Source organism: Dermacentor silvarum, chromosome 6 (genome assembly GCF_013339745.2).
Source record: "Dermacentor silvarum isolate Dsil-2018 chromosome 6, BIME_Dsil_1.4, whole genome shotgun sequence".
Taxonomy (NCBI): domain Eukaryota; kingdom Metazoa; phylum Arthropoda; class Arachnida; order Ixodida; family Ixodidae; genus Dermacentor; species Dermacentor silvarum.
This window is the reverse complement of record NC_051159.1, coordinates 30,692,160-30,715,599: the sequence shown is the minus strand read 5'-3', so window position 1 is coordinate 30,715,599 and position 23,440 is coordinate 30,692,160.

The window sequence follows — 23,440 nt, the reverse complement described above, 5'->3', positions numbered from 1 at the left end:
GACACATCTGCCCCACAACGCATTCACTTGCTCTGGACTACTGGCCATGCCTCACTGTCGGGTAATGACCGCGCACACGCTGTCGCTCGAGAAATTACACTCCGAGCTGCCCGGCATGACGAGCATCGGAGTCCAGATCAGGTGGGCTCCCCACTCACATAGAGACATGTTAAAATACTACACACGAGCTAGACACATCATGGGCCCGCCGCCGCTGTCGTTCTCGCGAGAGGAAGTGGTGGCACTCCGCCAACGGCAAACACAAACATTTCCCAACCTCCTCTCCCTACATAAATATTAGCCTGACCGCTACGCAGACTCTTGCCCGGGCTGTAGCAGCTCCCCCAGGGCGTTCCAGGTCACGGTGGAGTGCACCGCAAAATTATTCCCGCCCCTGCCAGTCATCCTGCACCCCTTCCCCACCAAAGAGCTGTGGGAGGATGTCCTCCGCAACGGGCCTCCCGAGGTCCGCCGGGCCCTAGTTCAACGGGCCCGTGCTGTCGCTGAGATCGTTCTAGGGATCCCGGACTAGAGGTCCCTCCAACATTCTTTGTACCTGTTTCTTTTTTCTAATAAAATGTTTACTCTCTCTCTCTCTCTCTCTCCCTTGCTGCCACCCCTTACGTGCCCGGACAGGCAGAGCTCCAACCTACTCCTCCGGTGGATATAAAAGGCCGGCGCCTCCGGCATTCAGAGCCTCTTTCGTCATCATGCTTCGTCCTCGTAAACGTATTATTCTTTAGCTACATCTTGCCTCGTCACTGTCAGGATCTCCTCCAGCCCATACCTTCGGCGCTTGTATCATGCTACCCATGGGAGCCTGGTACCTCTCGTAACAGCTCGATGGCAGCTGCGGGAGGGCAGCGGACCTTGCAACTTGTGCCAACTAAAGCAACGTGGCCCGTGGACCTCGCAAGGAAGCCCATGACTGCAGCTATGTGAGTGTCGGGCTTTTCCCGTTTGAGATTTGCCATGCTTTTGAGATTAGCGTTAAAGCATGAAGCTGGCAGGTTGTCTTTATCAATAATAAGCATTTTGCATTATCGCACTTGCTGAGAGGTGATAAATAATAAATCGGGAGAAGAGTTTAGTGTCTGAGCTGGTCATGGATCTTAATTATCTGCACAACCCTGAATTGTTATTGCTATGTGCAGAATTGGGGGCGGAAGCAGCGAAAGCCATTGGAAGCCGCAAATCATCCAGGCTTTACTTGCATTGGAAGCAGATGATATCGAGCTCATTGAATTTTGGCAAGTTATCAAAGAGCGCGAGGCAGACGAAGAAAAGAGGCGTGCTGATGAGAAAGAAAAACAATTGCGCGAAGTCGAATTAAAGCGCTTAGAGCTAGAATTCCGGAAAGCGCAGGCGACTAGCGTTGAAACGTAATCCCCCGCCGCAGAAGCCCCAGAAAATTTTAGTATGAAGGATCTGATGCAGCCTTTCCAGGTAGGAGAAGACATTGGAATGTTTCTCGTGAACTTTGAAACAACGTGACCAGAGAATAAAGTTCCTTGAAGCGTCGTGGCCACAGCGCCTGTTTACCGTATTGCCATGTCACGTGGCGGACGAGATGGGGAGACTTAGCGCGGAACAGTATGATGACTACGATGCTGTAAAATCCAGTCTTCTGACAAGGTACCGCTTGTCTCCAGAATCATTTCAGCAGCGCTTTAGAAAACCCACAAAGTTGACAGACGAGTCGTACGTTGAGTTCGGATATAAATTAGAGCTCAACCTTGTGGATTGGCTTAAGAGCGCGAAAGTCTACGGAGACATAGCAAAGGTAGTCGAGTGCTTGTGCTTTGAGCAGTTTTACTACACGATCCCTGACAGGCCCGACAGGGCCACAGTTGAAAAAGCAGTGGAGCTCGCCGAGGAATACGCGTCACGCCACGTATCGCATCGAAGTGAAGGGCAGACGCATGACGCGTTTCCAAAACAAGGCATGGAAAATAGATCCGCATAAGTTTTTAGACGCAACGAGAACATGAAAGGCGGAGATGCGGAGAAAGAAGTCGTCTAGACGTTACCTAAAGCTCCTTTCAAGGCCGAGTAGAACAGAGAGTTTGAGGCACAGACGCCGATAGCATGCTATAAGTGTCATAAAACAGGACACGTGCCTCTGGTTGCAGAAATCAGCGCAGTGTATTCTCCTATGTCAGCGGCGACGATGAGAACTTAGCGCTACTTAAGCCGTTCATGGAATAATTTACGGTAAACGGGAAGCGCTGCAGGGGCTCTCCGAGATTCCGCAGCCACCATCAATGTCGTTCATCCGCTTCACGTCAGGCTGAAGGATTTCACTGGTGTGTAAGTGGTTCGTGTGGAAAGGGAAAGTTTGGCGCTATCTTCTGCAGCCCCTGAGGTCACTGGCGAGTGTGCATGGATACGGGAGGTGGTGCGGGAAGACAGCGTTTGCCTGCCTCTCGCTCGCGTCCATATCGAGGGGCCCTTTGGAGTTCTCACTACTGAGGCTGTGGTTTCGGCCAGACTTCCAAAGGAGTACCCCTACCTATTTTCTAATAAATCAGAGATGCGTCTGAGGGAAATGGGAACTAGCTTTGGAGAGGGAGAGGTATGCGCGCTTACCCGTTCAAAGGCACGAGAACTCGCTACGCAGCTGAAGTATGATACGCCTGCCTCGACAGACGCATGCGAGACACCCGAGCCGAACGGGGACGAGCTTGCGCATGATACCATTGCCGATGCAGACGATAGTACGGAAGTCGCGTCTCCGCAAGCGCAAGAGCTGGCTGCAAAGGAAAATGAGACGGTGCAAGGTGAGCTTGGCGTTATGTTGCCGCCGTCGTGTAGTATATAGTCTGGTCTCGGTTGACAAGGCTCACTTTGTGAGAGATCAGGAGTCAGACTGAACAGTTATCAAGAGGAAGGGCTCCGTGCGGGAAGGAATTTCTAGAAAGAACGTCGCTCTGCACAAGAGAAATATGGCCTTTTGTTCGCCCAGTATAGAGATAGTCGAGGCGTCATCTTTGACCAACTCTTAGTGCCTACAAAATACAGGCGCTATTTGCTCGAGTTTTGCCATGGTCGTGGATGGTCTGGACATTTAGGTGTAAATAAAAGCAAGGCGTGGCTTCTTTAGGAGGTATATTTGCCGGGTTGCTTAAGGGCCATAAAGGAGTTCGTGCAATTCTGTGACAGTTGTCAACGCGTGGGTAAGCCCCACGACAAATGTGACGTTCCTATGCAGCTCGTTCCAATAATCACTGAACCGTTCCAATGTTTAGTGATCGACATTGTAGGGCATCTTCCCCTCACTAAGCAGGGCTACAACTACTTGCTAACAATACTGTGCCCAGCGACAAAATTCCCAGAGGCAGTGACACTGAAGGAAGTGTCATCCGCGAATGTTGCCGACGCCTTGTCGTCTGTTTTCATTCGTGTTGGCTTCCCGTCAGAAATACAAAGCCACCAAGAACCGTACTCACTAGTGCGCTGACAACTACCTTCCTCGAGCAGGTGTGGCTTTAAATTAATACACAGTTCTGTCAGCCACCCGCACTCGAACAGTGTCGAGAGGTGTGATTCTACATTGAAACGCGTTCTTCGCGCTCTCTGTTATGAGCAGCAAAAAGAGTGGGACGCTTGTCTTCCAGCCGCGTTATTCGCCCTGCGGACAGAGTTACACGAGCCGATGGGATTTACGCCGGCTGAACTTGTTTACGGCAGGCATATCATATCGCCGCTGCTCGTGTTGAGGGAGGTATTGGAAGGAAAACGTGAGGCCTCCACAGTCGTAGAGTAGTACGTCTTGAACCTTTTGGAGCGCCTCAATAATGCTCAGAAACTGGCTGAGAAGGAAATGAAAATGAGCAGGGATAGCTCGAAGGTCTACTATATATGACCCAAAGGGAAAGAGCGGTCATTCAGCCAAAATGATAGGATCATGTTCCTCAGGCCATCGAAAGCGAACAAGCTAGATATTCAGTGGGGTGGCCCTGCAGTTGTTTTGCAGAAACTATGGGCGACTAACTACGTGGTGCAAATGCCCGGGAAACGAAGGCTTTGCAAGATATACCACGCAAATCTTTTGAAACCCTACCGAGAGCGAGAACCTATTGCATACCTTACTCTGAACATGCCAGAAGAGCTTTCGCTTGAGATTCCAGAGTTAGAGGTAGATGAAAGTAGCTTTTCGGTAGAAGAAATAGGGAAGCTCGCAGTGCGACCTAAATCACTCGATTCCGAGAAGGCACAAGGCCTCCGTGTGTTAATCGAAGAATTTCAAGAGCTGTTCTTAAAGCGACCGAGTAGAACTAGTCTGGTGACTGATGATATCGAGCTTACTGGCATGAATCCAACTAGCTCGAAACCCTATCGAATGTCGCCTAAACAACGGGCCATCCTCTAGCAAGAGGTAAAGAAAATGCTAGAGTTGGGCGTCATGGAAGAGGGAACAAGCGATTATAGTTCCCCTATGATCATTGTGCAAGCTCGTGGAAAAGATACGGGGCCTTGTGTTGATTATAGAATATTAAACGCGGTAACGAGGGACCAACCTTTCCCTATACCCAATATCGAAGACAGGGTAGAGCAGGTAAGCGCTGCGAGATATATCTCGACGCTTGACTTAGTGCGAGGTTATTGGCTGGTGCGCCTGTCCAAAAGAGCTCAGAGGTACGCCGCATTCTTAACAACATTTGGGATGCTTGCACCCACTGTTTTGAGCTTCGGTCTCAAAAATTTGCCGTATTGCTTCTCCAGTCTCATGAGTAAAGTGCTGCGCGTTATGGAAAACTTTGATGTGCCTTACATAGATGACGTGACCGCGCTTTCCGATAGCTGGGAAGAGCACCTAGTTCATCTAAGGAGTGCGTTTTCCAGGCTGAGAGACGCTGGACTTACGATGAAAGCTGAAAAATGTCAGCTAGGTTGCCAGCAGGTCAACTATCTGGGGCACGTTGTAGGAAATGGTCTCCGCAGAATCTCTGAGGTGAAGTTGACGGCTATCTCATCATACCCTCAGCCGAAAACTAAGAGCCCCATTAAGGCATATCTAGGCCTCGTAGGATATTACAGGCTAGTTGTATCTCCCGCAATATTCTGAAATTGCTTGCCCTCTCTCCGACGCATTGCGCAAAAACCAGCCGGAACAAGTTGTGTGGAACGACGCAAAATAGAACGCGTTCCCGTCACTAAAGAAAGCGCTTATGAGTAATCCGGTTTTGAGCTCCCCGAACTATAAGAAGGAGTTTATAATGCAGCGTGACGCGAGCAACAGGGGCACAGGCGCGATGCTTTGTCAGAAAGCTGAAGAGGGAAATGAGCATCCGATCGTGTATATCAGCAGGAAATTAACCACCCGAGAAGAAGCTTACTGTGCTTCTAAAAAATTATGTGCCTGTCTTGTATGGGCGATTCAGATACTATTCTGCTACGTATCCGGCTCGAAGTTCCTAGTCGAAATCGACCACTGTCCTCTGTCCTGGCTGAAAAATGTGTCAGGGGAAAGCTGGCGGCTTCTTCCACTGCAGCGATTTAATTTTGAAATACGATATAAGAAAGGAAAGATGAACGGCGATACAGATGGCTTAAGACGCTCCTTCTAATTGCGCCTGTATGTGATCTGAATTTCGTCTGTGAGGGTTCTTGCCAAACTGTAATGGAACTCTTCAAATGGGATAGTTGATCCTTTAATTTTGAGAATTGATGGTCCTGGCGAATGCATTGGGCTGTGTATCTTTTTACCTATCGCCTGCCAGTTTTTTTTAATGTTTGCTTAATGTTAAGATTAGCCTGGTCGATGTCTGGGGGGATTGTCTGGTGCTTGCTCATTGTTTTCAACGGCATACCTCTAGTGAAGCACCATAAGCAACGAACCAGAACTAAAAACGCAGACAGAGGACATAGCCGCTTTACAGTGCTCATAGCTGTCAGAGGAAATCTGAAGCTGGGCTTACATAGTGGTTTCTGCGAATCAGTGTTGCTGTGTAACCTTGCCGTGGGGCAGTTCTCAGTTCCCAAGAGGACAATGTTGCTACCGCCGGCAACGCTAATGGCCAAACCACCATTCCACATAAAGGTCAAATGCCCGGCAACCTGCATTTCGGATTCCTGCAAGACATGCCTCTGGAGAGTGGCTGCAAACCCTTGTCCATCGTGATAGAGTTCAACCCCGGCGGAGAAGCTGTTATGAACGCACTGCGCATTCTTGTGAACGCACTGCGCGTTGTTGTGAACGCACTGCGCGTTGTTGTGAACGCACTGCGCGTTGTTGTGAACGCACTGCACGTTGTTGTGATCGCACTGCGCGTTGTTGTGAACGCGCTCCGCCTAGCTGTGGGCATGTTGGAACGCGCAGCCCCTGTGCAGTGCTCTCTCCCTTGCTGGCACCTCTCTCGCGCCCGACAGGCAGAGCTGCAAGCTCCTCCTCCTCCGGTGGATTTAAAGGCCGGTGGTGGTGGTGAATTCTTTATTTCACCCAAAAAGAGGGAACCAGTCCAAAGGACCAGTTGCGCTGGTTTAGATGAGGTCGGCTGGGATCCCTTGGGATTTTTTTTTAATTTGAAAGCTTGCCCTTAGGCATAATACAAAGCATATTAAAAATACACGAACAGACTTGATTCATGTAAAAAATCCAGAAGTGAACGATGATACGGTCCATGAATCCAACGTTCAAGGTCGGGTGGGCGGCCAGGCCGAAGGCCTGTTGCCCGTAGGTGGCGGAGACGGCTTAGGTGAAGTCCTGAGCACGTCCATAATAGGTGTGTCACTGTCACATTTTGAATCGTAGTGTCACAAAATGGGCACGATGTACCATAGGAACCGTGGTACTGTTGTGCCCAGAGAGCGGTCACAGACGGGGTGAGTGCGACCCCGACACGCAGCCTCCGTAACGTAACCTCCTCTCGGCGGGTTAACCCACCAGGGAGGTCTGACCCACACGGAGGTATAAGAGCTCGTGTGGTACGTCGGAGGTTTTCTTTTTCCCGGAGCAGTTGTCCGCAAGCGTCTTCAGGAAAATGCGGAAGTGGGTACGTTATGTTCTCAGGGTGGGTTGCCAAATCTGCTTCAAGTAGACCCGGCAGGGCTGCTCGAGGCACCCACTGAACGCGTATCACTAAATTCGTAGTGGCAGCAATACGGTGAATGCTATCCGATAGAAGAGAGGACCGAGATACCCTACGTATGTCGTGGATGGCTTGAGTCGAGTCCGTGCGAATGATGAGCTGAGAATATCGAGCAGCTTGAACAAAGGGGAGCAACGCGGCCAAGGCATCCCGTATGGCGGCAAGCTCGGCAAGATAAGCCGGCGGTGCAGGATCGGCAACATACGAGCACGTCTGGCCTGCCTCTGGTATCAATGGGCACACGAGAGCTGTGTGAATCGTGGTACCATTAACACTGGCGTCAGTGTATGCTACGAGAGCCGAATCGCCTTGATTATCATCGGTGCGACGAAGTCGGGAAACTTGAGCGTTCGCCTGGCGAGGAACCGGGCTATGCAGACGACCAAGAGGCTTATTGTCACTTAATTGTACCCTGTTCCAAGGAGCTACATCGGGTGTCGTAGAAGCTGGGTTGTCTATTTCATGTCCCATGTACCGGGCAAGTGCGGCAGCCGAGCATAGCTTCGATGACTTAAGGGCACGCGCACATCGACGCTGGTGCACCAGTTCGTCAAGAGTGTTGAGTTGGGACTGGGCCTGTAAGGTTGGCAGCGGAGTTAGACGTGGCAGTCCCGTTATGGCACGCATTGCTTCATGATTAACGGCCTCAAGGCGAGCCCATTCTGTTTTCGTGAAGTGTTGAAACTGGGCTCCGTAGACGAGTCGTGGTTGCAGTACGGAACGGACAAGAAGGCGGGCCATGTCAGTGCGCGCTCCGCCAGATTTCTTCGCAATCCGACGTATCAACTGTATCGTTTCTGCGGTTTGTTGCTTTGCCTTCTTGACCCATGGTCCCGCAGATCCGGAGGCATCCATTTCAAGGCCGAGTACACGGAGAGTTGAAGCCTCGTGTAGCGGCTGCTGATCCAGATTTAACAGAAGAGGCCGGAGTGCCAGTAGACGGCGCCCATACTTGTTCGCTACTGACATGTAGGTTGTCTTGTCCTTGGAAATTTCAAGCCCTATCTGAGCACACCAGTTGTGTGTTACGTTCAGGGCCTCTTGAAGCGCTTGTTCTTGGCGGCAGATTTCAGGATGAACTGACCAAACGGTGATGTCATCTGCATACATTACGTATTGTGCGTTACGTATCGTCGCTAGCTTCCAAGCTAGAGGAAGGAGGGAGATGTTGAAAAGGACTGGTGCGAGCACAGATCTCTGTGGGACACCCCGATGTGCGACAAAATGACCTGCTGCGTGGGATTACGCGGCCTCCACCGCACGCTGGATAAGCCGGCGTTGGTCTGCAGGCTCGGGGGTACGTTGGAGGAACTCCCAGGACTCTAGGGTGTTTGCGTTGTGTGTGGTGTAGTGCATACAAGTCCCTGCCATGTGTATGAGAATGGCCGGAGCTGAGCACTGCAAACTTTGCATCTAGGCGTTATTTGTTGCGGAAAGATTATACTTTATAAGAGGGGGTGCGGGAAGCTGCCTGTTTGTAGTTTGCGCCATTGGACGGCCTCGCGTCTTGTTAGATCCCGGTGTGCGGGAGGATATATGCATCTTCCGAGTCGGTAGTACTGGAGGATGTCCGTGTGAGTGGTGGGTAGAGAATCGTACGAGATAGTGGTGTCAGGGGAATCGGGCCGGTAGATCCTACACTCTGTTCGGAAGCTAAGATCTCGAGCAAGTGTATGTACCTGGATGTTTCCGTTGGCTAGAGTAAGCCCACGGAGTAAGCGGCAGGTGGAGGAGGCGGGAGTAGAAAGTAGAATGTGTGATGCCGGGCGAGAGATCGTAGTTGCGGATCGCCTGTTGAGAATCTCTAATGACGACTTTGGTAATAGGATCAGTTAGCGCAAGCGCAATGGCAACCACCTCTGCTGCGGTGACTGTTTCTACGTTGCGAATGCTGCAGGCTGTGTACCAGCTACAATGCGGGGCGAGGGCTGCCGCCACCTCATTCAGAGCCTTTTTTGTCCTCATGCTTCGTCCTCGTTAAATGCCTCGTCACTGTCAGGATCTGCTCCAGCGCTTACCTTCTGCCTTCGTGTCCTACCCATGGGAGCCTGCTATCTCTCATAAAATTATCTATCTATCTATCTATCTATCTATCTATCTATCTATCTATCTATCTATCTATCTATCTATCTATCTATCTTTTTACGCCAACCCACTGGCCCAAGCCAGTAGACAACTTGGGCCCCTGGCTATGTCCTCGTTATCGTGATGGAGTTGTGGTCACTCCATCATCGCCATTCTAGCTTCGTCATGTTTTATCTAATAATCATTATAACGACGCAACATATTGTCACCGTCGAAACGAGTCATGTTTACGGCCTGACTCTCGCCATGCCGTTTTCTTCACGCCATCTACACCGAGCAAGTGCCCGAAGTTGTCTAATAGTTTCGCCCGCTAGGTATTGTCTCATGGTTGGATGCTGAAATACATGCTTCCATTGCGGTACCGAAACTTGGCCTGTAGAATGCGCCATTGTACGAGAAATATGTTTTGGACATGCCAACGTGAAACAAAGCGCAATGCTCAGGGACGTCCAACGGTGTGCGATCTGCAATGTCGGGTCGTTATGAAGCAAGCCTCTACACAGGGATGCTTGCTTCGCTGTCCGAACGTTTCTCACAGGATCCAAACGAATATCCTGCTAAATTCTATTTTTGGTATTTTAAATTAATTATTATTCATTCGATATGACTTTCCTGATATACTTTACCACATAATTCTACGCTTTTCAATGCTAATTCCATAGATATTCGGAAATTTATCCTCCATATTTCGAATAATCCACCCATTTCTTGGCCAATCCACCACCGTGGGTAGGAGCCACATGCGTGATAGGCAACAACAACAACAACAACAACAACAACAACAACAACAACAACAACAACAACAACAACAACAACAACTGGTAAAGCGTGCTCTTACCGGTCTAGCCTTCAGCGTGTACCGAAAGCCAGCCCACTCAGGTAGATACCTCGGTTTCAAGTCAGTTCACCCGACAGCCCACAAACGCTCAGTGGTTCATTCGCTAGTTCTACAAGCCGTTCGCTGCTGTTCTGATGCACGCAGCCTGCAAGATGAGCTTTATATCTTTAACGAGGACCTAACGAGGAATGGGCACCCCAAACATTTATTTCTAAGGACGACTAAGTTCCTGGTGAATAATCAGCAGATAGCCAGGCAAGTCATGGCTGATTCAGCATCAAGACTAAAAGCGTGCAGTTTTCCTGTATTCTAGGAGTGAGCGAAGCCGCAGCTCGTGTTTTCATGAAACGTGGTGTACACATCACGCATGGACCAGCAAGCTAGCTTAAATATGAATGTGAAGGATCTTCTCCCACGGGCACGCTTCCCTTGCGTGGTATACATGATTCCATGTGCAGATTGCGAATCAGTGTGTATTCGTGAAAACGGAAATTTCTGCAGGCATCTCAAGCAGCACAAGAATGATGTCGCCAAAGGACACGCCGTGACAAATGCTGTCGCACAGCATGCTGAGAAGTCGGGTCACGAGATAAGATGGGAGAACCCGTGGCCATAGAAAAGAACTTGACATCGAGGCTCAATCTAGAATATCTATTACTTCGAACGACAAATAACACAACGAATAGATAGATAATGTGGCACTTTAAACCCTGTGTACTCTCGAAGTTTCACGTGATAAAGCGGCACTACTCGTACAACACAAGAAATGAAGATCCTTTGCTCCAACGCATGTGTGCTGTAACTTATGGAAATGATCGAGTCCTTCTCATTGTGCAATGTTTACCACATATGCCGAATTTGGCCTAAGCACCGAGACGGCATTTACGCCCACGTTTTATGCGTTTTTAGAGCGCAGCACTTCGCACATTCCTGCGGCTAGCGTCAGCGTTCTACTTCGTAGCCGAGCGAAGGAGCACAGCGAACGATCAGAGCGAACATGGAGTGCAGCGGGCGACTGAAAAAAGCGGTGAGAGTGAAGACAGCGCGAGGAGGATTGTGCAGCGAAACGATGAGGCGGTAAGTAGAGGCATAGCCTCCTATATACTTTCTATGCCTGCTCGATCACTGCACTTCCCATTCTTTCGCACCGTCGCGACTAGTTCGAAAGTGAGCCGCCAGGTGACGCCTGCAGACCTGGGTAGTGCAGACGACAGAGCACCGCAGTCGTCTCGCTGCTAGCTTAGTCAGCATCGAAAAAAACGCAAACTTAATTGACGTAAATGCAGAAACTTGTTTTATAATCCTCTTAGACTACTTGTGCCATCTCTTAGTGAACATTAACTTCGCATTCGGATGTCATAATAAAGCCGTATCTACGCTATCTATATAAATACATGAAAATATTGCATCTAGCTTTTTATTATTATTAATTTTTATTCCAGTTTCCTTATACAAGAAACCAAAGGGTCCCGGACAAAAGGTGCTTCCTTGAACATGACTGGGTCCGGGGCCCTATACAAACTGTACACGGAGGAAACAGCGATATGAAAATCAAGAACTTATTTCAGTATCTACTCACATAGAGAAAGAAAAAAAAATTGTCGCAGTTTCACCTGAAAGGCGAAGCATCGATTGCGATAGCAAATTTGTAGAGAGCTATACGGAGTAATGATATTAGCTTTATCAGCTGTATAAACTTGGACATGCAGCAGCACCGGCAACACGCAGAACTGTTGTCGACGCCGTCGGCGTTTTGCCCGCGTTCGTTCAAAATGCGTGCGGCGTTGGTGACTGTTGCCGGAGCCTCTGATATAAATAGGCACTTGGTTCCGCAGCTAAACGTCGCCTCCCTTCCCCCCCCCCCCTTTTCCCCCACGGCCTCTCGCGCGTCGGAAGAAGGCGCGTTTGCTCTACATATATGGTGATTGTAAAGGAGGAAAGAGACGCCTACTTCTGCAGCCCTTAAGGGAGCACGGCGCAGAACGCGCGTTTGTTCTCCGCCATGCGTTCACTCCCCGTGAAAGCGCGCGCCCCTCGCGCCCTTTCACTCGCACATACAGCGTTCGGCGCGCGGCGACGATTTCATCTCCATTGACGTCATACGGAACCTCACGGCGACGGCGACGCCGACGGCAGAAATCTGCTTTTGAGTGTCCATATAACTTTTGAGTGTCCATTTGAGTGTCCATATATATACCAAGAGAAAGGAAGCACAGTCGAGGACGGCAGAAAGTCAGGTGGGATGATGCGGTTAGGAAATTCGCAGGCGCAAGTTGAAATACGCTAGCGCAAGACAGGGGTAATTGGAGATCGCAGGGAGAGGCCTTCGTCCTGCAGTGGACATAAATATAGGCTGATGATGATGATGATGATAATTGCTATCGCAATAAAAACAGAATTCAAAACACTTACGGTATCCACGTCTTATCTCGCGACACACAGGCACAGGTGTACATGTGCACTGTTGTGTCTGGCGGTCCCTCGGGACAAAGGAGGCCGGCGCCGACTCAGACGCGCCAACCTGGCGCCCTTTCTCGCGGCCGAGAATTGTCACCTGGGACTGAGGGATTAGCAGTTGGTCCCCGGGCTACTTCATGCGTGGCTAAACGGCAGCGTCGCCCCTTGGTGCGGTCCCGTGAATTACCAGCGTCGCCCGAACCACGACGACGCTACGCCGACTGCTGCCTTTCGAGACAGCCACCGCCCTACCTGGTTCCGCGAACTGACCACTATGGAGAGGCGAATCTTGAAAGGGGCCCGCGTCTGGCAATCCCGGGGGAACGACATCAACGTTCGGTTCCCAAGGTGTCAACCGCTGCCTGTGTTCGGGGGCAACCTAACAAGATTGGAGGCGGAGCCCGGCGGGAAACGACGACACATCACGTGCGGGATATGGCCACCTGATCCAAGATGCTGATTGGCTAAAAGAACTACAGTGTGTTCCCTCGTCGAGTGAAAGAGGGAAACGAAAGGGATAAAACAGGGGACTTGAGTGTTGTGAAGGACGCTTGAGGCTTGACCATGTAGAGCACGCTTGACGATGTAGAGCACGCTCGACCATGGAGAACGCTCGGAGATGTAAACGCTACCACATGCAAAGATGTTAGCACGTAGACGGATCCAATATCATGGAGCCCATCTTGTAATATACCATGTACAGTGTATATAAAACAATTTTCTAATCTCCCTGGATATCTCCTCCTCTTCGCACCTGGCACGGCACCATACATGGAACCTTGATGGACCCTCGGACCATCACCATTCGCAACAGTGGCTGGCAGCTTATGGGATCGGCCTGCGTTGGCTACATCGGTGTGGTGAGTGCTACGTGTTTGCTTCTCTTTTCGCCAGACTCATTAGCGCAGGTGACTAAGTCGTTAATGGTGTTTGATGTTGTTAGTGATTTTGTCTCACAGACCAAGAATACAGTGTCTCGTGGGCTGAATTACTAGTGGGGAAGAAACACAGGGTGCACTGTAAATACGGATAAGTTTGAAATCCAGGAACTCCTCAAAAGTTGTGAGCCGATGGGCATTTTGGGTTGGCCCTGCGGTAGGCAAAAGTCAACAATTGGAGCTTTTACAGAATGAGGAAGTGAGTTGGGAGAAGGCCGGAGAGGCCAGGAAAATTGTTTCGTTAGTGAAGAGAGGAAATTCTGCAATCTCCCAAAGTGGCAGCGATAAGGACGGGCTTAGTGCCGGAGTTTGCGCTTCATGTCGCCAGAACTCTCTAGTACAAGTAGGTATAGTTGCTAGGAGAGTAACTGTGTGTTTTCTGGCGGGCACCATTTTGGGAAATTCACCTTCTTTAAATAGCGAATTTTAGGAAGGGTGAATTTTGAAGGCAAACAAGATCGCTATGGAGAAATTCAGAGTGCAGGACCTCCTTCTAATTTGCGAGGAGTTAGGCATTTCGGTCGACTCCGCAAAAACGAAAGAAGCGGTTCTCGACGTCATGAAGGTAGAAGAGGTGACGGTCGAGGAAGCTGATGAGGCTTGGGAGACAATTGAGGAAAGAAAGAAAAAGGCAGAGGAGTGCAGGAGGCGCGAGCTTGAAGCTGTAGAGAAGCGCGAGAGGCGCGAGCGTGAAGAAGCAGAAAGGCGCAGGCACGATGCCGAAATTCGCGAGAGGCGCGAGCTGGAGGCAGCGCAACGGCACGCTCTTAGGATGAAAGAGCTTGAACGGGAAGATCAGATGCTCAGATGGCGGACAGCGCGACGCCAGCTCCACACTTTCGAGACAGACGAGGGTATTGTTAATTTCCTCGCCGGTTTTGAACGAGTGTGTGAGAAAGAGGGTGTCAGCCGGGACTCGTGGGCCGAGCGATTAGGAGCACTTCTCCCGTTTAGCGTCGGCGCGTGTTTCATGCATTGCTTGTCCGAGGAGAAAGCGCGCGACTACGACAGGGCTAAGAGGGCTTTGTTCAGGCGCTTTGGTGTAGCATGGCAGGCCGACTTCGAAGGCCCAAAAGACAATGAAAAAGGCGAGCCTGTTGAAGATAACATTAGCACTGAGAGGACTAGTGTAGAAAGCTTTCGAAAAGGTGTGATGCAAATGGCACACACACAAAGCGAAGAGAGCGGCGGATTTCCCGCACCAGAAACGGAAGGCCCTTTAGGCCAAGTGTGTACGGCGGCGGCAATTTCGGCCAGCCTGCCAGACAAGGTCACACATTGCTTCTCGAATAGGTCGGAGCAAATGCTGAGGGAACCGGGAAAATCCATCTCCAGCAAGGGAGCTTTCAGGGCAAAAGCACGTGAGGAGACTCAGAGACTGATAGGCTTATTCCCTATTGAGCAGCGGTCACAGGACCATGGAACGATTCCAGAGGCAGCTGTAAGCAGTGATGAGTTAGACGTGTTAGTAGCCGGAAGCGAGGTGAATGCGGTCACCGAAGAGAGCGGTGGTTTTCCCGCCCTAGAACCAGGGGCCGACTATGAAGGCCAAGATGGCAGTGACAATGATTGTTCAGACAGCGCTGAGAGGGCTGTGGTGCCCGTCGTTAACGCAAATAGTGACAAGCGCGAAGAAGCACTTGTTTCGCCGTTTAGCGAGGCTGTTTCGGAAGCAAGGGCCGACTTCGAAGGCCAGCGAGAAGTTTTGCATGCTATCGACGGCAGTGATGGAGCTAGGCCAGATGAAGATAGACTTGATGACGAGCTAACATGCTCAAAGATGAAATCTGGTTATGTTCTATTAGAACGGCAGTCGCACTGTGAAACCCAAAAGGGTAACAAAATTTCAAGTGCGTGTGCCGATGTCGCAGGCTCTGCGAAGCATGCCAAACGAAAAAGGCGTAAGCGCAGGACGAGAAAGGCGAACGCGGTCGAGGCGCTTAGAGTCAAACTTGCGAAGCGCCAAGGCGACATTAGCAGATGCGCTAAGGTCATGATCCAGCCAGAGACGGCGAAAAAGCGACGGAGGGTAAACCCCAAGCTTAGGCGTTTCCTAAGATCGGGGATCGGCATGACACACGTCACGAAACGGAGAGTTTCCCGAAGACTCAGGTGTAGTGACCGCCGCCTGACCGCAACGCGTAAAGTGCACTGTAGACAGAGGGATGGTAACTGTCGCCTAACCGCCTCGCGTACAGCGCATTGTAAGCAGAGGGACAAAGGGAAGCGTCCTGTAGGCTGTTACAATGGCCGATCACTCGCGGGAGAAAAGAAAAGGGTCTGCGTAGCAGATAATGGGACAGTACGCGCACGGGTCTGTCAGTGCATCCCCCTCCCAACACTTGGAAGCGGCTGTCCTAAAGTCGCAGCTACAAGGTGTGTCAGGCAAATCAGCGGCTTTTGCCTTCTTCGCGACAGCACCTTGCGAAATCCCCGGAATGCGCGACCCCCTCGAGTGCGTTTGAAAGAAAGGGGTGCGTTTGAAGCCCGAAAACAGAGAAAACAGGAAGACGGGTAGGATTTTTTCTTCTTTTGTATTCTGTCTGCCCGAGATTGAGTTCAGTTTTGAAAGTTTGACAGGCGTAAAGAATGCCGCAGTTTTTTTGTTATGTTGTTAACCTTTCCGGCTCAGGTTAGACCCACGATTTAAAGGGGAGTGTGTACGCGGCGACAGATAAAGAATTGTATTGCAAACAGTGTCAGGGTTACAAAAAGTTTAGAAGGTCACGCGCAGGTTGCGCAAGTTGATGACCGGAGTTTTCGCGCGAGTTAGTGTCGCGTCATGTTTTGTTTGCTTTCATGAAAACGTGACAGCTGATTTTGGAAAGCGTCGGATGGTTGTTCCCGCACGCACGTGGAGAGGACCGCGCGTTAGAAACTGGTTGCGCGGATCGCCTTTAGCGATAGACTTATTTTGTCTTCAACGTCTTACAAAGGGGTATGTCATATGAATACGGCCACCTGCTCAGATGGAGCTTATAGCATTAAAGCAGCGCAATTTCGAAGTGCGCAGGGGAAAATGCAGAATAAGTTAGGCCTTGTGAGCCACTTTGGGCACGGGATAGATGGTTTTCTTATTTGCTGATTTAGTATCTCGGCATTATGTAATGATTGTGTAGCTTTTTTGTGCTAAGTGTTACGGACTATGAATTACTGAGGGCCAGCTCTCCCTTCGCCTTCCTGATCTTTGGAAGCTCTAATTCATAATTACTTAGCTTCATTACTTTAACCCAGATGGTGTCTGTTTCCGAAGACACGTCATCGGAAGTTTTTTGGTACTTGTCCGGATCAACGAGCACCTTGTGTTTCAGTGTTTTCTTTAGATAGGGGGCAGTCGGATTTTTGGAATTGGTAAAGTCTGGCGATGAGAGTGGCTTGCAGTGGCGCTTGCAGCATTGTGTGTGGCTGACAAAGGTCGCTCCTTGGAGCTTGGAGCTTGTCATTTCTGCAGCCCAGTCTAAGCCCACCTATGAAGAGGCCTTTGGCGGGAAGATCATCATTCCTGGAAGCAGCGGCCCCATGGCTTTGAGCGAAGCAGGCATCAAACCGGCCGAGCTGCATGGAACAACTCGACCTCCCGATGCATCATCTGGCGGCGGGGGTGCTGTTGTGTCTGGCGGTCCCTCGGGACAAAGGAGGCCGGCGCCGACTCAGACGCGCCAACCTGGCGCCCTTTCTCGCGGCCGAGAATTGTCACCTGGGACTGAGGGATTAGCAGTTGGTCCCCGGGCTACCTCATGCGTGGCTAAACGGCAGCGTCGCCCCTTGGTGCGGTCCCGTGAATTACCAGCGCCGCCCGAACCACGACGACGCTACGCCGACTGCTGCCTTTCGAGACAGCCACCGCCCTACCTGGTTCCGCGAACTGACCACTATGGAGAGGCGAATCTTGAAAGGGGCCCGCGTCTGGCAATCCCGGGGGAACGACATCAACGTTCGGTTCCCAAGGTGTCAACCGCTGCCTGTGTTCGGGGGCGACCTAACAAGATTGGAGGCGGAGCCCGGCGGGAAACGACGACACATCACGTGCGGGATATGGCCACCTGATCCAAGATACTGATTGGCTAAAAGAACTACAGTGTGTTCCCTCGTCGAGTGAAAGAGGGAAACGAAAGGGATAAAACAGGGGACTTGAGTGTTGTGAAGGACGCTTGAGGCTTGACCATGTAGAGCAGGCTTGACGATGTAGAGCACGCTCGACCATGGAGAACGCTCGGAGATGTAAACGCTACCACATGCAAAGATGTTAGCACGTAGACGGCTCCAATATCATGGAGCCCATCTTGTAATATACCATGTACAGTGTATATAAAACAATTTTCTAATCTCCCTGGATATCTCCTCCTCTTCGCACCTGGCACGGCACCATACATGGAACCTTGATGGACCCTCGGACCATCACCATTCGCAACAGCACCAAGTAATATAACGCCACAAATTGATCTGTCACAAGAAAGGGAAAAAAAGGAAAGGGTATGTTTAAAACAACCCTAGTTTACAGGGGAATTGCTTCGGTTATAAAGCACTCTTAAAAGCAGCTACTGACGAGTGCCGTTCTATTATTGGGATAAGATCCTTATTCTCGTTCAAAACTTTAGGTATTTGATATTTTAGACTTTGTTCATCGTAGTTTGTTCGCAATTTTGGTAGTCTGTATTTTATTGTTCTAAGATCAGAACTCCGATTCATTACCATGAACGAAAATTCACAACTTTGACGGTCTTTTTTTACTTCTGTATGCATGTAGGTCGCAAGCTTGCGTTTGTAAAGCTGATCTACCCTCAGTATCCCATCGTCTTGTGCGCGCGCCGCATCATATATTCATGATTAACGCGCAAAACGGATATTTATTGACAATGATCTTAAATTTTCAGTACCCTAGAGTTCCACAAGCGAATTCATAATACTTGTAGCTGCACATGACAGTACTGTTTATGGTTCCTTAGTTCAGCGGCTTTGTCGTTGCGTTACTGAACACGAAGTCTCGGGTGCGATTCCCGGACACGAAGCCGCACTTGATGTGGGCGTCTGCCTAGATTTAGGTGCATGTTAAAGAACCACGTACAGGTGGTCAATGTTAATCTGAAGTCCCACACTACGGCGTGCTTCATAATCATATCGTGGTTCTGGCACGTAAAACCCGAGAATTTAAGTAACCGAGTAACAACCGAGTAGCGTTATGTCGTATTAGGCGTCCAGTCAATTCCTAGCGATGGCTTTCAGCCAAGCTGCTCTCGCTTCACTGTCACTAGGAATCTCATGAAACGAAATTCCAGGTAACTTATGTTTACCATCCGAATTGAACTTTGGAACACTACAGTAGGCCATAGCATCACAAGAACAAATAAAAATCTCCAGTCGCAGGAGCGCAACACACGTTTTGACGTACAAGCATGTGGCAAATTTCACGCACACTACCCAGGGCTGGTGGCGCCATCTCGTGGGGAACGGCGTCAACCGGCTATAGCGAGAACGGACGGTGGCTTAGCCGCCTTCGAGCAGGCACAGAAAGTACTATGGTAGAGGGTATGGGAAGAAAGGCGTAGTGCCGCGCACGAGAGGCTTTGCGACAATGGCTACGAGATGGCGCGAGAGTAGCGCGCGTCGTCTGTATTGAAACAACGCGCCGTATGAGCGGAAGTTGTCTGCGGCGGCTGCTGTGAATGTCACCCACGCATCACTCACGCGCTTCCTCTCGCGATCTCCCGATTAGCGAGGCCGTCGCGCCACACTTCGCTCCAATCGCAACGTGCCGAGCGACACATTGTCCGCACAAGCAATTGCATTGCGAAATGAAAACACGTGTACAGCAGCGCTCAAATTTCGCAGTTGGGAGTATAGTAACCGTCGGTGAACTTCTTTCTATCAGATTATGATGCGAATTTGTACGGATACTCAGGAAATCGTTTACCGGCTTCTACATGCATATTTCAGTTGCATCGCACTTTATTTGTTGCAGTCACAAAACGCCGCTTCGTATAAGCACATAGCAAATCATATTTTTGAATTGCTATATTATTTTTAGTTAATGTTTATTTTTGAGAGTTTTACGTTTTTGTTGTATGCGCCTAACATTTTGTTTTCATTCTTTCCTGTCGTTTTCTTTTTCTTTAAAATTTCCTCCCCTCTGACTCTTTGGTTACTTGTCCGTGTTTCAGTTCAAATTAATGTATAGTTTCCTTTGAAGAATGTAGCGAATGTAATTGTATTTTTTATATGCGCTATTAAAGGTAATTTCATAACGAATTTCTATTTTTCTTGGTATTGTCCTTATTGCGCGCGTTTATTCCTCTGCGGCTTGTTTTTGGTGTTGAGTGCTTTGCACACTTTTCGCGGTGGTGCATCTCAATCGATGATGTTTTTTTTGTGTTCATAAAGTCTGTGTTTTTCTGTTTGGGATACTTTTTCTCCGAGCGCCCAATTTACACTGGATGTTTTCTGTTGTTTCTGCCACGTATTATTATAAGTCTACCGTGGCTGACTTGCTGCCGAACCCTGTAATGTGCCGGAGCCTAGTCAAGTTGCAAATTGCAGCTTTCCTTCTGCCAAACACATATTTCTCATGGAGAAATACAAGTTCATTTGATTCATTTATTTATTTATTGAGTGATCGACTGACTGACTTATTGAATCCTGGTGTACGAGTAGGCTGGGCTGAGAACAGCGAATGTTCGCAAAGGTGGTTTTAACATCCATGTTTTCCGAGTGGGTGGTTATATTAGGAATGAAAAAGGCATGCACAAGATATGAGGCGACCTGGTAGAAGTTAAGAAATGCCAAAACTGCCTTTTAGTAGCATAACACTACCTTGCTTTGAGCAGGCTCTTCCGAATAGGCGGGCGGCACGCTTCTGGGTCGTTTGTAGGGGGCAGGGGAGGTACACTTGAGATGGATGTCATAAAGATTACGAGTAGTTAACTTTCGGGCGAATGTAGATGAGGTATACATCTTTCTTAATCTCTGGAGATGCTTTTATGGGGTTAAGTTGCAGCTACCTCAGCGTGTGCGATGCTTCATAGCACATGATAACGATGTGCGTTATCCATGATATTGAAGTGGTCTTGTGAACTCCAACATAGTCCAAAATCAGACGTCGGTAATGAGAGACAAGGAAAGGACAACTATACTGCGACATCCGTTTATTTCACGCTGCAGCAAAAACGGAGCGATACTGGAAAGCCATCCCGTAGGCCAGATGAGGCAGTGCTGCAGAAACCACCTCAGGTGTCGTTACGTCAAGATGCTAGTGAACGCCTAAAAAGTAAAATAGCATGTCACAATTATTTGGGTGGACTTAAAGGGTGCGGTAATTTGCAATTACGTTACAAAGTGCTGTAGACTTTTAAGGGCATTGCTTGAGCTCCCTAGTGACAAAAAATGTTCGAAACCTGTGCGGTTGTCACTGGCAAGATTCCGGGAGAGGTTCTCGTCTCCCTTTCTTATAAAATTTCAACTAGCAATGCAACGCAAAGGAAGGCAATGTGTCATTGAGTGTCACATAAGGTGCCAATAAGATGAAACTTTTAACATGCTCACAAAGTTCTACAAGGCACCAATAACAAAGCTATGGGGGCGAAAGAAGGACGCTTCATTTTTGACCCTGTTTATATGGAGCGATGACGATGATAGCAGTTCAAGGCGAGAAATAATGGGTCAATACACAAAAACACTGAATCCGTCGACACACTTTCACAAAGTTTTAAAAACGATATCTGCTATTTCTAAGTGGAAACGTGCGCGAAGTATGTCATCGTGAATTCCCCCATCTGGTAATGCATTGCAATGTAATCTGTCATTTAAATAGTCCTGTTATCCTTTGCACATAAATTACGCAGCCATGGTAAGAAGAGAGAAAAAAGCTTTGACGCAGAATGAAGCAGCTGTGGCAGTTTGGCATCCACAAGTGGCTACATATTCAGTTTTACGTCAACTAGGGTATAACAAGCTTCGAACCCAGGTAAGCTCACATCTTTGCAAATCAATAATTGCAATCTATCATCGATAGGATTGAGACCCTTTTTATTTCTGTAGTGAGTTAGATGCACACTGCACGCAAAACCGACACACCTTAAGGTATATGGGGAAGGCTTATCTTCCTACAACCGGTCAACGTATATTTTTTTAGAGTAAACAGTTGACGTCTAATTACGTTGCTGCAACATTATTCAAAAGAGAGCCCCACAGAACGTTATTTCCAGAAAGGCGCACCGAACTACTGCTGCGAATTGCAACCAAATGAAACATACGAAATGGGTCCAGTTCCAGATATTGCCACCATGTGTGTTGCAATGCTGCCTAAATAACTGGCGAACAGATAATTATCTTTGTAAAAGAATATTCGCTATTGTAGCCGAATGCTACTTAGGAATCAGTTTCTATGTGCTGGAGATAGTCAAGGGGAAGAATATCTTACGTTAGTAACTGCTGTCATCGACGTGACTGTGACTGAGTGCAACATTGCTAGTAATTTCCTTGCTCTCGAATATTTCTCAGCTGCCGATATATGCATTCGAAAATTGTCCATCTCGGAATTGCGCTGTAATGCGAGGAGGATGACACTCTTATTTTTGGCATGTAACATCCTCCATTGAACTAGTTTCCACACAACATACATTTTTTTATATAATAAAGAGGGGAGACTGTACTTGCCTTCAACACACCAGTAACCACCACAAGGTTTGGGGCAGCACTCAAGGCCCTGGGCCTCGCAAACTTCTGGCGTACATTCGCTGAAGGAGCAGTCGCTGAAGACACCCTCATTGCTGGGGCAATGAGCCTGTGCTGGTACAGACGCCACGCACACGAACAGCAGAAGGACCAGGGCAGTGGTTTGGGACTTCATCATGCAAAAGGCAGCAGAAAGAGCTCGCTCCTTCGACTTTGAATGATTGCGTGCTTCTTACTACACATCGAAAACGAGCCCAATTTATATATCGCTCACAGATCACAAGCGGCGCTATCCGGACGTCAGGGGGAGCCACAGTAACTTGCGCACGTGTGTGCCAAAGCGATCTCACATGTCACCTTATCGACAGGAGTGCTATCCTCAGAGGAATTTGCGCTAACATCGCCATGTTTTGCACCTGAAGCAGTGTATAATACCGCTATTTTGCTAGCAGCCGGAAAAAAAACAGACGTCTGCTGATTAGGCCCCCGCGTCCTCCCCCTCATGTGAGCTCTGGAGAAAGGAATAAAAAAAAACGAAGCAGGAAGGATGCGAACGTCGCCGACAACACCGTCGAAGTGAAAACTGCTGCGGATGCTCGCACCGTGCGAGTCAGCATCTTATGCTATCGGGTTTATCCAGCGGCAATAAACGGTTGCCAGACGCAGGTGCAGAGTTAGTATGAAAAGGGATGGTATCTGCTTTGTTTTTCGTGAGCGGGTATAGTAGCTTTTATAAATAGGGTAACAGACCGCACAAACGTTCATTTCGTTTCCCCTGCCCTATAGGCAATTCCTTCATTTCGCTACAACATGCACCACCAACGCAAACCACTCTTCTATAGCTTTCATAGTCTGATTGTTTCACATGTATTTTGTGTTGCATTGCATTTTAATCCTATGGTATGCTGATGTTAATAGACAGGAAGACAGCAGTGTGGATCAGAGAGCAAACGAGGATAGCCAATATTCTAGTTGATATTAAGAGGGAGAAATGGAGCGGGGCAGGCCATGTAATGCGTAAAAAATTAAAATTAAATTATTGGGTTTTACGTGCCAAAACCAGTTCTGATTATGAGGCACGCCGTAGTGGGGGACTCCGGAAATTTGGACCACCAGGGGTTCTTTAACGTGCACCTAAATCTAAGTACACGGGTGTTTTCGCATTTCGCCCCCATCGAAATGCGGCCGCCGTGGCCGGGATTCGATCCCGCGACCTCGTGCTCAGCAGCCCAACACCATAGCTGATGATAATGTGTGGTGTTTTATGGCGCAAGGGCCAGTTATGGCCAAAGAGCACCATGCCAGTGTTTGTGAATGTGCCGTCGAGCAATGAATTCTGAGAAGTACATGAAACATGGCTGTAA